Source organism: Homalodisca vitripennis, chromosome 4 (genome assembly GCF_021130785.1).
Source record: "Homalodisca vitripennis isolate AUS2020 chromosome 4, UT_GWSS_2.1, whole genome shotgun sequence".
NCBI classification, from domain to species: domain Eukaryota; kingdom Metazoa; phylum Arthropoda; class Insecta; order Hemiptera; family Cicadellidae; genus Homalodisca; species Homalodisca vitripennis.
Window position 1 is genome coordinate 204,576,824 of NC_060210.1, and position 14,638 is coordinate 204,591,461.

The 14,638-nt window shown below is 33.5% G+C and overlaps 1 protein-coding gene across 1 annotated transcript in view; it reads left to right on the forward strand.

Moving 5' to 3' along the window:
• LOC124360933 (amyloid beta A4 precursor protein-binding family B member 1-interacting protein-like) overlaps positions 1-14,638 on the forward strand; it is a 152,155-nt gene that overhangs the window by 28,398 nt on the left and 109,119 nt on the right. The window contains exon 2 of the mRNA XM_046814941.1: positions 4,826-4,886. The gene's annotated coding sequence lies outside the window, so the exon portion shown is untranslated. The remainder of the gene's footprint in view (positions 1-4,825; positions 4,887-14,638) is intronic.

Consider the following 14,638-nt stretch of genomic DNA (forward strand, 5'->3'; position numbering starts at 1 on the left):
ACTTAAGAATTTTGGAAATTAGCAATAATGTAGAGAAAGTAAACAAACCAGATGAAAATACCAAGTGAACAAAAATTAATAAATATAGGGTAAGTCCTTAGTGAAAATGGATTTTTCTATCTTTAGTTTGGAGAGGAGAGGAGTGGGAAAAATCCCGTCAGTCAGTTGTCAGTTAGTCTATGTCCGTCTGTAGTCAACAGAGATAAGTGATTTGGCCTCCTCACTGCTAATGAGAATCAAAAACCCCTTGACTTGTTTCTTAAAAACCTCAAAAGAGGGAGAATCAAACAGCTTGAAATTTCTAAAACGATTAGAATAATTTTGATATAAAATATGTGTTTGATAAAAACTGTTTGTTGTCGCAATGATTTGTGTTGGTGGATAGTGTTAATTCCGACTATATTTGCATATCTTGTGTTATAAAAATGTGGAATTAAAGAACGATTGAGCTGAAATATTCGTAAATATAAATAAATAAGACATTAATAAAAATAATTAATTGGCATGATTCCAGTTTTTGAAAAGATAAATCAGAAGGATGTCTTCTACACTTTGCAAAACCAGTGTTTAGAATAGATTTCTGAACTTGTAATAAATGTAGAAAAATCACCCCCCTCCCCAACCTAGAATGCCATAAGAAAAACGGGATTGTACATAAGCATAATAAATTATTTTAGTTTCTTCAAAACTCAAAATGCCATTTAAATACCTTAAAGCAATATATATATATATATATATATATATATATATATATATATATATATTCTTGTCTTATTAAAAAAATTATATGACATCCATTTCATTCGAGAATTAAACACCACGCCCAAATATTTGTATGATGACACTTTCTTGATTTTATCGCCTATAGCTGATAATTTATAAATTAATTTATTTCTATCTACACTATCAATCACTTTCTTTAGGTCAAGGAAAATTAAAAAGGTTCTTGTACTATCGATAAAGCGTGATAAATTTCTTTGTTTACATCAAAGAGACCGTCTGAAATGTTTTTATCAGTTCTAAACCCATATTGACACTCTGCTGGTTGTGCTGAAGATAATTTACATAACAAGCTGTTCTTTGACGATTCTCGCCAGCTCCTTAGAGAACACGCTTAATAATGAAATGGGACAATAACTTGTGCTAGCTCTGTCAAGTGAGAATACTTTAGCTAACTTAAAACTATCAGGAAATATACTGTAGTAACGTGTCTGATAACGTTCAGTTCAGTGACAGTCCGAAGTGTGAACAGTGAGTCCCGCCCGTAATCTGCATCATCGATAATCAGTGCACAATCTAGGACACTGTAGTAACGTGTCTGATAACGTTCAGTTCAGTGACAGTCCGAAGTGTGAACAGTGAGTCCCGCCCGTAATCTGCATCATCGATAATCAGTGCACAATCTAGGACACTGTAGTAACGTGTCTGATAACGTCCAGTTCAGTGACAGTCCGAAGTGTGAACAGTGAGTCCCGCCCGTAATCTGCATCATCAATAATCAGTGCACAATCTAGGACACTGTAGTAACGTGTCTGATAACGTTCAGTTCAGTGACAGTCCGAAGTGTGAACAGTGAGTCCAGCCCGTAATCTGCATCATCAATAATCAGTGCACCTCCGGTGTTAATTGATCTTGGCAAGTTATGTCGAACACTAGCAAAAAACATTTTGAAATCGTTGGAGACCTCTTTACATACACTGTGATTAACATTAAGCAGATACATTTATACCGGAAATGAACCCTTGTTATTATTGTTACCTGCCAGTTAATTAATTACAGCCCAAAACGATTTAGAATGATTTTTGTATTCATTTAATTTAGACCTGTAATAAATGCACTTACAAGTTTTGATAGTATTGGTAATGTTGACTACGTGTGTAAAAGGTTGTATAGAGTGATTTACCTTCTTAGACACTTTAAACAATGCATACCAAATGATAGCTTAAGAATGGTTTATTTTGCATCTTTTCATAGCACGATAGCTTATGGTTTGCTCTTTTGGGGCAACTCCAGTGGCGTAAACAGTGTTTTTATACGCAAAAGAAGGCCATGAGAATTTTAGATGGGAATACATACTTTTTGCTTTTTTGCACGTTAAGATAAATTTTAGCAGCTTCATGCTTAACAAGCATGTACATAATTATATTATTAGAAATAGAGATTTAATTAATAGACCATACACGAGATTGAGTGAGATCTTGTTTTCCTATGAGTTTGTTGGTATATCGCTTTTTAACAAATTACATTTAAGTGCTCAGAATGTCAGTGTAAAACGATTTAAGAAAGTCGTGCATGACTGGCTTATTGAAAGATCTTTTTACATACTCGATGAATTTTACAGTTCTGACACTAGCATTTTAATGTTGAGGAGTTATAAGTTACATGTGTATTTTAATTTTTACCTAAACTGTAGCTTATTTTTGATAATTTTTTTGTCTATGTTACCATTGTATGTTACGTTTGCATGTTAAGTTAAAATAATGTCTTGCTCTGGGTTGCGTGTTTTGTATTTTTAACATTGTTATGAGTCTACTTAACTATTTATATTAATGTTTATTTTAAAAAAACACTTTTAACTTATTAACTATTGCTTTAATTCAACAGTATTATGCCTGTGATTCAACTATGAGTTTATTGCACGATTGATTACCATTGTTTATATGTAATCTATATATATTAAAAAAAACACTTTTAACTTATTAACTATTGCTTTAATTCAACAGTATTATGCCTGTGATTCAACTATGAGTTTATTGCACGATTGATTACCATTGTTTATATGTAATCTATATATATTAAAAAAACACTTTTAACTTATTAACTATTGCTTTAATTCAACAGTATTATGCCTGTGATTCAACTATGAGTTTATTGCACGATTGATTACCATTGTTTATATGTAATCTATATATATTAAAAAAAACACTTTTAACTTATTAACTATTGCTTTAATTCAACGGTATTATGCCTGTGATTCAACTATGAGTTTATTGCACGATTGATTACCATTGTTTATATGTAATCTATATATATTAAAAAAAACACTTTTAACTTATTAACTATTGCTTTGATTCAACAGTATTATGCCCGTTATTTAACTATGAGTTTATTGCACGATTGATTACCATTGTTTATATGTAATCTATATATATTAAAAAAAACACTTTTAACTTATTAACTATTGCTTTGATTCAACGGTATTATGCCTGTGATTCAACTATGAGTTTATTGCACGATTGATTACCATTGTTTATATGTAATCTATATATATTAAAAAAAACACTTTTAACTTATTAACTATTGCTTTAATTCAACGGTATTATGCCTGTGATTCAACTATGAGTTTATTGCACGATTGATTACCATTGTTTATATGTAATGTATATATATTAAAAAAAACACTTTTAACTTATTAACTATTGCTTTGATTCAACAGTATTATGCCCGTTATTTAACTATGAGTTTACTGCACGATTGATTACCATTGTTTATATGTAATCTATATATATTTGAATGCAATTCTTGATCTGTTCTAACTTACAAATTGTAATTGCATTATATTGTGACGAGATCCATTGCATGTAAATGTTTAAAGATCAATAAAGATATCTATCTAATAAACTACCCACCTTAAAGGTATCAAACTTCTACTAGTACAACCGTGTGTTAGATTAACAGTTTAACTACTCCATATGCTGGGTATATAGTCTATATAGGGTCAATAGTCTGTTTTCTCATTTTTTTTGCTCAATTTATCTCTTATTAATTTGATTATATAATTTGTAATCCAAGGCTTAAGCCTCTTGAATCTAGATGATTTTTTAATCGTTTTCCTAGAATTAATAATCGCTTTATCTACTGTTTTACAAAAGTGGTGTATAACCATATTTTCGTTCTGAAAATCACATTCCAGTGGACAAGAGTGCAGAGTCTATAATCATCTGTGAAGCTGTAATGCTAAGACTAGTGCTATAGTGATCAGCTATCTCATTCTGTACATTGTTCATGCCGTTATAAGTGATCCAGGTATGACTTTCTAGTTTTTGTTACCCTTGTTGGTTTATCTATATAAATAATTGAGACCAGCACCTACTATACAGTTCAAGTATCTGTCAGTATAAGGGGAGTTTTCTAGCAAGTCAAAGTTGAAATCCTCAGCCAAGATAATCATTTCGTCCTTATTTAAACTGTTAAGATAATGAATTTAATCTAAAGAATTTTAAAAGGTTGAACATCGCAGTCAAACGTACGGTAGAGAGCCATGAGAGAAAAGGTTTAAAGTGTCAATCATAGAAATATGTGATGCAGTAACTGAAAATGAAGGCATTTATATAAATGAAAGAAATTGTTGTATAGCTGTGTGTAATCGTTTATATGTAGGCTACACTACATTTTAGTATGGTTAGGCCATAACATAAGTTACCTAGACCTAGTCATGCAGTGTAAAAATTGTATTCTTACAATAAAATTATTGATTGATACATGTTTATTATGTTCATGACAATGTCTATTGTACACTTGTGTGTTTAATGAGAACAAAGCTTCTTGATTCTTGATTGATTACTATATTTTCTGTTATCTATCTTTATGTATCAACTATTTTCAGATTTTGGGGTCACTTAAATCCAAAAAATTGATAAATTAACTCGGTTTCAAGCAAGAAGTACACTATTGGATAAATAAATGCTTTCATGTATTTGTAAAAAAAAAGTGTCTCTCATGCATAGTATACTTCAAAACTTAATGTTGTATATATTTTAAAACGTATCTATAATTATTTTTGGTATTGTACTATTTGACATGATATTTGTACCGATTGTTTTAGCTGCTGACTTCCCAAGCCTTGAACTTGTGCTGCAGCGTACCAGAATTAACACAGCAGATTGGTAAGAAGTTAATATTGCATTCTTGTTCATGTTTAGTTACTATGAATTTATTTATAATAACAATTTGTAATTTCCTCTACTTATTAAGCCAAAGTTAAAAAGATTAAAATGTCTCAATTAAATGAGGAGCCCCGTACGTCATACGTTAAATTTTAAAATGCAAGGCACATAACACATTTACACCTTGGCTTGTCCTAATGTTAATATGACTCTGAATTTTGACTGTAGTAGTTTCTAAATTTTGTGCCAAAATAAAGTATTTCACTACACTGTTAGAACAGATATCAGCCTGCTTATCATAATCCATCTATAAATACTGACTGTAGTAGTTTCTAAATTTTGTGCCAAAATAAAGTATTTCACTACACTGTTAGAACAGATATCAGCCTGCTTATCATAATCCATCAATAAATACTGACTGTAGTAGTTTCTAACTTTCGTAACAGGTTAAATATTTCACTCACACTGTTAGAACTAGCATTAGGTTATTCATGTTAATCTCAAATCTGGTGTAATGTACAGTGTTGTTAGCCTTCACTATGGCGTAAAGCACAGATCCCTAGACTACATGTGCTACACTGTTAGAACTAGCATTAGGTTATTCATGTTAATCTCAAATCTGGTGTAATGCACAGTGTTGTTAGTCCTCATTATGGCGTAAAGCACAGATCCCTAGACTACATGTGCTACACTGTTAGAACTAGCATTAGGTTATTCATGTTAATCTCAAATCTGGTGTAATGCACAGTGTTGTTAGTCCTCATTATGGCGTAAAGCACAGATCCCTAGACTACATGTGCTACACTGTTAGAACTAGCATTAGGTTATTCATGTTAATCTCAAATCTGGTGTAATGCACAGTGTTGTTAGTCCTCATTATGGCGTAAAGCACAGATCCCTAGACTACATGTGCTACACTGTTAGAACTAGCATTAGGTTATTCATGTTAATCTCAAATCTGGTGTAATGCACAGTGTTGTTAGTCCTCATTATGGCGTAAAGCACAGATCCCTAGACTACATGTGCTACACTGTTAGAACTAGCATTAGGTTATTCATGTTAATCTCAAATCTGGTGTAATGCACAGTGTTGTTAGTCCTCATTATGGCGTTAAAGCACAGATCCCTAGACTACATGTGCTAGAGCAGAACTAATGCTTAGTACCCGAATAGTGTACAATTCTAAATTTAAATAAAAAACATGTATTAATTCCGAGGCAAATTATTATTTGTTATAACGTGAAAGGTTAAGGAGCCAAGAAAATGACATCATACTTTTCCTCTGAGGCAGGTGTCAGTTATAAAGCTTTCACTATTTTCCACCAGAACATCTGTGGGATTCGAACAAAGACCTTCTAGAAATACACTTGGAGAGTGACCACCCTGAAATAATTTGCTTATCTGAGTACAAGCTATCGGAATTACAGTTGGAGTCCTCTCTTTTGGAGTATAATAATGTATTGGCCTTTTGTTGTCAAGCTCGGCAAAAGAGTGAAATATGTATCCTGGCAAATAGTAATGTGGTTGTGAACGTGTCAATGTGTCCCATTTTTATTCAGAGAGTTTTTTTCAATGATCTGCTACAAAAGTTCAGCTTTGGAATGGTAAGAGTATTATAATTATTGCTGTCTACAGAATTCCTGGATATAACTGTGAAGAATTCTTTCGTTTGATTGGTGACTGTCTTGATAGAGTTGTTCGGTGGAGTCATAAACTTTTTGTTATTGGAGACTTCAACATAGATCTATTGAGTAATCAGGCATCCAGCAGACATTTCATTCATATCATGAATACATTTGGTCTAAGACATACCATAACCTCTTACACCAGAGAGTTTAAGGGTTAAAAAACTGCAATCGACAATATCTTTACTAACATTGATCCTAGCTTGATAAATAGCAATGTGGTGTTAACTTTGTTATCGGATCATCATGGCCAGGAAGCTGTGATCATCCTCCCAGCTAAGACCATACCGTTGCCTAAGTTATGATACGAAGAATAACGTCCTACAATATCCAAACATTCAGGCATTTTCCAAAAAATTAAACATGGAGTAGTGTCTTTAAACTAGAGGACTTAAATGATAAATTTAATGAATTTACAAATCTAATTTCTTATTACTTTGACGTAACTTTTCTTCTAGCTAAGACAAAAATACGCTCTCTTAATTTTCCTAGCAAGATCGTCACTAAGAGTCCCAAAATTCTAAGACTCAAAGATCACTACAGTTTTAGTATTCCTTTATGAAGGACTTAGAATTTTTTTTCCTTCCTTAGGGAAAAGGACAGTTTGTCCCCGTGCTTAGCCCTGAAAGGACCTTTGCCCCTCCCTTACTTTAATTAATTTTGTGTCCTCAAAGTCCGAGGCTTTTGCAAAAACCAATCAGATTTGAGGGCTCCTGTTCTCTGATATCCTTGGGGACGAGGAGATATGCTCCCAGGTATCTTTTCAGAGTTTCTAAGATGGCAGACAAAAATGTGCTCTACTGATTCCTCCTCTTCTCCACAGAGTCTACATTTTTTAGTCTGGCTAAGGCCTATCTTCATAAGATGTTTCTTTAGAGGGCCATGTCCTGTCAACATTCCTAATATTATTCTTATATCCTCCTTATTCTGATCTAAGAGAGCTGACCACCCTTTAACATTAGGAGAGATAAACATTTTGGATAGTCTTAATCCTGAGGCTCTACTCCAATTATTGTGTCTTGTCCTCTTTTCCCAATCTTTGACCAGAGCTGTAATCTTGGAGAAGGCTATCCTGCAACCTGGCTCAGGCCCCACCACCATTATGGATTCCACTCCCTTTTTGGCGAGGATGTCTGGTTTTTTATTTCCATGAATGCCTTCATAACCAGGTACCCAACCGAGTGTTATTCATTGCCAGCTCTACTAGAGCATTCTTACATTCCCAGACCGCTTTCGAATCAAACGAACAGGTATCAAGTGCCTTCAGTGCAGCCTGACTATCAGAAAGTATTAGGTATTTTAATCCTATTGTCCTCATTTGTATGAGTCTTCTGGAACATGAGTCTATTGCCATGACCTCCGCCTGAAAAACGGTGGCATGTCTTCCTAGGGGCACAGCCATGTCAACCCCAGGTCCGTGTATTCCGTATCCTGCTCTAGAGTCAAGGCGTGAACCATCTCTGTAAAACTTCAGGACTCCTTTTGTAGACTAGGGGCCTCCTTTTTAATCCATTCCTTCCTACTTCCTATAGAGACCGTATATGGATTGTCAAAGGAGTATTTCTTAACCATTGCGTCTGACACTTTGTTTAGCATTTCAGCCTCAGGAAATACTTGCAATATCTTCATGTTGCCTTCTAAGGAGGTAGTATTTATTGCCTTTGTTCCTAGAAGCTTCATTGCACTTAGAGCAGCTGTTCTCACCACCTCCTGCCCCAGAGGAGTGTATCCCAGGACCACTTCAATTACTAGTGTTGGGCAGGAGCTCATCGCTCCCGTGATGCTTAAGCAAGCTAGCCTTTAGAGACTCTGTAGCATTTTAGCAGCTGTTGTTTGCTTTACTTTCAACCACCACACTAAGGCAGCATATGTGACCATTGATTTAAATATGGTTTTGTAAATCCAATGTATCATTTTGGGTTTAAGTCCCCATTTAAATCCAAAAAGTCTCTTACAGGCCCCAAGAGCCATTGTCGCTTTAGCTATCCTGTTTTCAATATGAGAGTTCCAAGTGAGCTTCTTATCCAGGATTAAACCCAGGTATTTCACTTGTTTCGTTTGGTTTATGCTGATTCCCTCCAGAACGGGTTGTGTAAGCTGGAACTTTCTCTTCCTGGTAAAGGTAATCATATTTGTTTTTTAGATGGTTTGATCCGTAGACCTTCCCCATGACACCAGCTTATGAGGTTTAGTTCTTTTTGAATTAGGCGTTCCAGCGTGCCTTGTAGCCTTGTTCCCTCTTTTCTCTGCTTTGCTAAGAAGATCATCTACCACCATGGCCCACAGGAGAGGAGACAGAACTCCCCCCTGGGGGTAGGAAAATAAAAACAAGTCCTTTTTTTGAGAGGTAAATCAAGCGGCATTTGATATAGCTTATAAAGGTGTCAGGGACTTTCTTGAGTGCTCTTGTCAGACTACTTTAATATCAGATGAAGGGCCTCCTATATGTACTTTAGTTTATTTTAGCATTAACAAAAACTTTATTGCTATATTAATTAGTCTCACTTTTTTGTTTTTATAATATTTAATTTAATTGTGTTATTTTGAATCATCTAATGCAATTAACTATTACATACAAGTATTATTGTTGACGCTAATGCAGTGTTAATTATGTCTGTCAATAAAGAATTTCTGAGTTCTGAATACTAAATGTAGTAGTTTCTAACTTTTGTGCTAGAGTCAAATATTTCACTCACAACATTAGAGCTATCATTAGGCTGTTCATGTTAATCCCACCTCTAAATACTGTCAGTAGTAGTTTCTAACTTTTGTGCTAGAGTCAAATATTTCACTCACAACATTAGAGCTATCATTAGGCTGTTCATGTTAATCCCACCTCTAAATACTGTCAGTAGTAGTTTCTAACTTTTGTGCTAGAGTCAAATATTTCACTCACAACATTAGAGCTATCATTAGGCTGTTCATGTTAATCCCACCTCTAAATACTGTCAGTAGTAGTTTCTAACTTTTGTGCTAGAGTCAAATATTTCACTCACAACATTAGAGCTATCAATAGGCTGTTCATGTTAATCCCACCTCTAAATACTGTCAGTAGTAGTTTCTAACTTTTGTGCTAGAGTCAAATATTTCACTCACAACATTAGAGCTATCATTAGGCTGTTCATGTTAATCCCAAATCTAAATACTGTCTGTAGTAGTTTCTAACTTTTGTGCCCGAGTAAAATATTTCACTCACTCCGTTAGAGCTGTCATTAAGATGTTCATAAAAAATCCGAACTCTAAATACTGTCTGTAGTAGTTTCTAACTTTTTGCCCGAGTAAAATATTTCACTCACTCCGTTAGAGCTATCATTAAGATGTTCATAAAAATCCGAGCTCTAAATACTGTCTGTAGTAGTTTCTAACTTTTAGTCCGAGTAAAATATTTCACTCACTCTGTTAGAGCTATCATTAAGATGTTCATAAAAATCCTATCTCTAACTACTGTCTGTAGTAGCCTCTAACTTTCCTGCCCGAGTAAAATATTTCATTCACTCCGATAGAGCTATCATTAGACTGTTCATGTTCTGAACTCTAAATACTGTCTGTAGTAGTTTCTAACTTTCCTGCCCGAGTAAAATATTTCATTCATCCGTTAAGAGCTATCATTAGACTGTTCATGTTAATCCCAATTCTAAATACTGTCTGTAGTAGTTTCTAACTTTCCTGCCCGAGTAAAATATTTTCAGCTATCATTAGGATGTTCATGTTAATCACAACTCTAATACTGTCAGTTTCTAACTGCCCATTTCCCATTAGGATGTTCGTACTGTCTGTAGTAGTTTCTAACTTTTTTAGCTGTACTGTAACTTTTTATCTATACATAACGTAAGAGCTATCAATAGGCTGTTCATGTTAATCCCACCTCTAAATACTGTCAGTAGTAGTTTCTAACTTTTGTGCTAGAGTCAAATATTTCACTCACAACATTAGAGCTATCATTAGGCTGTTCATGTTAATCCCAAATCTAAATACTGTCTGTAGTAGTTTCTAACTTTTGTGCCCGAGTAAAATATTTCACTCACTCCGTTAGAGCTGTCATTAAGATGTTCATAAAAATCCGAACTCTAAATACTGTCTGTAGTAGTTTCTAACTTTTTTGCCCGAGTAAAATATTTCACTCACTCCGTTAGAGCTATCATTAAGATGTTCATAAAAATCCGAGCTCTAAATACTGTCTGTAGTAGTTTCTAACTTTTAGTCCGAGTAAAATATTTCACTCACTCTGTTAGAGCTATCATTAAGATGTTCATAAAAATCCTATCTCTAACTACTGTCTGTAGTAGCCTCTAACTTTCCTGCCCGAGTAAAATATTTCATTCACTCCGATAGAGCTATCATTAGCATGTTCATTAAAATCTGAACTCTAAATACTGTCTGTAGTAGTTTCTAACTTTCCTGCCTGAGTAAAGTATTTCATTCACTCCGTTAGAGCTATCATTAGACTGTTCATGTTAATCCCAATTCTAAATACTGTCTGTAGTAGTTTCTAACTTTCCTGCCCGAGTAAAATATTTCACCCATAACGTAAGAGCTATCATTAGGATGTTCATGTTAATCACAACTCTAATACTGTCTGTTGTAGTTTCTAACTTTTTTGCCCGAGTAAAATATTTCACCCACAACGTAAGAGCTATCATTAGGATGTTCATGTTAATCACAACTCTAATACTGTCTGTAGTAGTTTCTAACTTTTTTGCCCGAGTAAAATATTTCACCCACAATGTAAGAGCTATCATTAGGATGTTCATGTTAATCACAACTCTAATACTGTCTGTAGTAGTTTCTAACTTTTTTGCCCGAGTAAAATATTTCACCCACAACGTTAGAGCTATCATTAGGATGTTCATATTAATCCCACCTCTAAATACTGTCTGTAGTAGTTTCTAACTTTTGTGCTAGAGTAAAATATTTCACTCACAATGTTAGAGCTATCAATAGGCTGTTCATGTTAATCCCACCTCTAAATACTGTCAGTAGTAGTTTTTTAACTTTTGTGCTAGAGTAAAATATTTCACTCACAACGTTAGAGCTATCAATAGGCTGTTCATGTTAATCCCACCTCTAAATACTGTCTGTAGTAGTTTTTTAACTTTTGTGCTAGAGTAAAATATTTCACTCACAACGTTAGAGCTATCATTAGGCTGTTCATGTTAATCCCACCTCTAAATACTGTCTGTAGTAGTTTTTTAACTTTTGTGCTAGAGTAAAATATTTCACTCACAACGTTAGAGCTATCATTAGGCTGTTCATGTTAATCCCACCTCTAAATACTGTCTGTAGTAGTTTTTTTAACTTTTGTGCTAGAGTAAAATATTTCACTCACAACGTTAGAGTTATCATTAGGCTGTTCATGTTAATCCCACCTCTAAATACTGTCTGTAGTAGTTTTTTAACTTTTGTGCTAGAGTAAAATATTTCACTCACAACGTTAGAGCTATCATTAGGCTGTTCATGTTAATCCCACGTCTAAATACTGTCTGTAGTAGTTTTTTAACTTTTGTGCTAGAGTAAAATATTTCACTCACAACGTTAGAGTTATCATTAGGCTGTTCATGTTAATCCCACCTCTAAATACTGTCTGTAGTAGTTTTTTAACTTTTGTGCTAGAGTAAAATATTTCACTCACAACGTTAGAGCTATCATTAGGCTGTTCATGTTAATCCCACGTCTAAATACTGTCTGTAGTAGTTTTTTAACTTTTGTGCTAGAGTAAAATATTTCACTCACAACGTTAGAGCTATCATTAGGCTGTTCATGTTAATCCCACCTCTAAATACTGTCTGTAGTAGTTTTTTAACTTTTGTGCTAGAGTAAAATATTTCACTCACAACGTTAGAGCTATCATTAGGCTGTTCATGTTAATCCCACGTCTAAATACTGTCTGTAGTAGTTTTTTAACTTTTGTGCTAGAGTAAAATATTTCACTCATAACGTTAGAGTTATCATTAGGCTGTTCATGTTAATCCCACCTCTAAATACTGTCTTTAGTAGTTTTTTAACTTTTGTGCTAGAGTAAAATATTTCACTCACAACGTTAGAGCTATCATTAGGCTGTTCATGTTAATCCCACGTCTAAATACTGTCTGTAGTAGTTTTTTAACTTTTGTGCTAGAGTAAAATATTTCACTCACAACGTTAGAGCTATCATTAGGCTGTTCATGTTAATCCCACCTCTAAATACTGTCTGTAGTAGTTTTTTAACTTTTGTGCTAGAGTAAAATATTTCACTCACAACGTTAGAGCTATCATTAGGCTGTTCATGTTAATCCCACGTCTAAATACTGTCTGTAGTAGTTTTTTAACTTTTGTGCTAGAGTAAAATATTTCACTCACAACGTTAGAGCTATCATTAGGCTGTTCATGTTAATCCCACGTCTAAATACTGTCTTTAGTAGTTTTTTAACTTTTGTGCTAGAGTAAAATATTTCACTCATAACGTTAGAGTTATCATTAGGCTGTTCATGTTAATCCCACCTCTAAATACTGTCTGTAGTAGTTTTTTAACTTTTGTGCTAGAGTAAAATATTTCACTCACAACGTTAGAGCTATCATTAGGCTGTTCATGTTAATCCCACGTCTAAATACTGTCTGTAGTAGTTTTTTAACTTTTGTGCTAGAGTAAAATATTTCACTCACAACGTTAGAGCTATCATTAGGCTGTTCATGTTAATCCCATCTCTAAATACTGTCTGTATTAGTTTCTAACTTTTGTGCTAGAGTAAAATATTTCACCCACAACGTTAGAGCTATCATTAGGCTGTTAATGTTAATCCCACCTCTAAATACTGTCTGTAGTAGTTTTTTTAAGTTTTATGCTAGAGTAAAATATTTCACTCACAACGTTAGAGCTATCATTAGGCTGTTCATGTTAATCCCACCTCTAAATACTGTCTGTAGTAGTTTTTTAACTTTTTTGCCCGAGTAAAATATTTCACTCACAACGTTAGAGCTATCATTAAGCTGTTCATATAAATCCCACCTCTAAATACTTGACTTTGTATTTACACTAATGATGTTATAACGGGTGTCCCAAGAAGAGGTTTATTTTTATATTACTTGCCCATTTATTTACCAAACATTTTCAAACTTCACTCACTACATTAAATATGTTTTTAAAATATTCTATGAAAATTGGAGCTCTATAGCATTTGTTGAAATAAATGGAGGCATTTTGAAAAACTATACTTTAATAACAGTAAAAAACTATTTTTTTTTGGTTTTGTAAAATTATTTATAGTCATATTTTTGAGAAATAAAGCATTTCATCCAGAAAATTTGAATTTATTGTATTAAAATACCTATAATTACAGTCTACAATTATTTGTAGACTGTAATCCCTCCACAGCGACACACTGATAACAGCGCTAACAAATGAATTGTGATCTTTTACAAAGAAATTCTGCGGTTATCTTCAATTTATTGTTTTAATTCCTCATCATTATTGAAGCCAAGAGTATAAACTTGTTCCTTTAAGTAAACCCATAGAATGAAATTACACACAGTTAAATCTGGGTATCAGGTTGACCAATCTAAAAAATCACTTCCATGACCAATCCAACGGCCATGAAAGTTGTCATTTAGTAATTGCTTGAAAGGGTTTATAAAATGCACCATCTTGTTGGAAGATTCCTTGATACTGGAACCGCAAAATGAGGCAAGACTTGTTCATTTAAAACAGCTGTTCTCTAAAACAGCAACGCAGTAATCAAACCAGTTGATTCAAGAAATCGATTTTTATAGGAAGCAAATTTGTAAAATTTTTAATATGTCACCATTTTGTTTCTATAATTATTAGGGAGCTTTAATTTTCACAGAATATTTTTAAACCCTACTTTATTAATTGTGTAGAGTTAAAAAATGTTCTGTGAAAAAATAGGCAAGTAATATAAAATGAAACGTTTAAACCTCTTTGTAGTATTTTACCTGTTATTTTACAGTACACTACACAAATAATATTTAATACAATTTAAATGTCAACAAATGTTTCAGCCTATTTGTTGAACTTCATCCGAAAGTGTCAGCAGCTGTTTAGTTAAATTTTGATTATGAAACATAAATACTACAA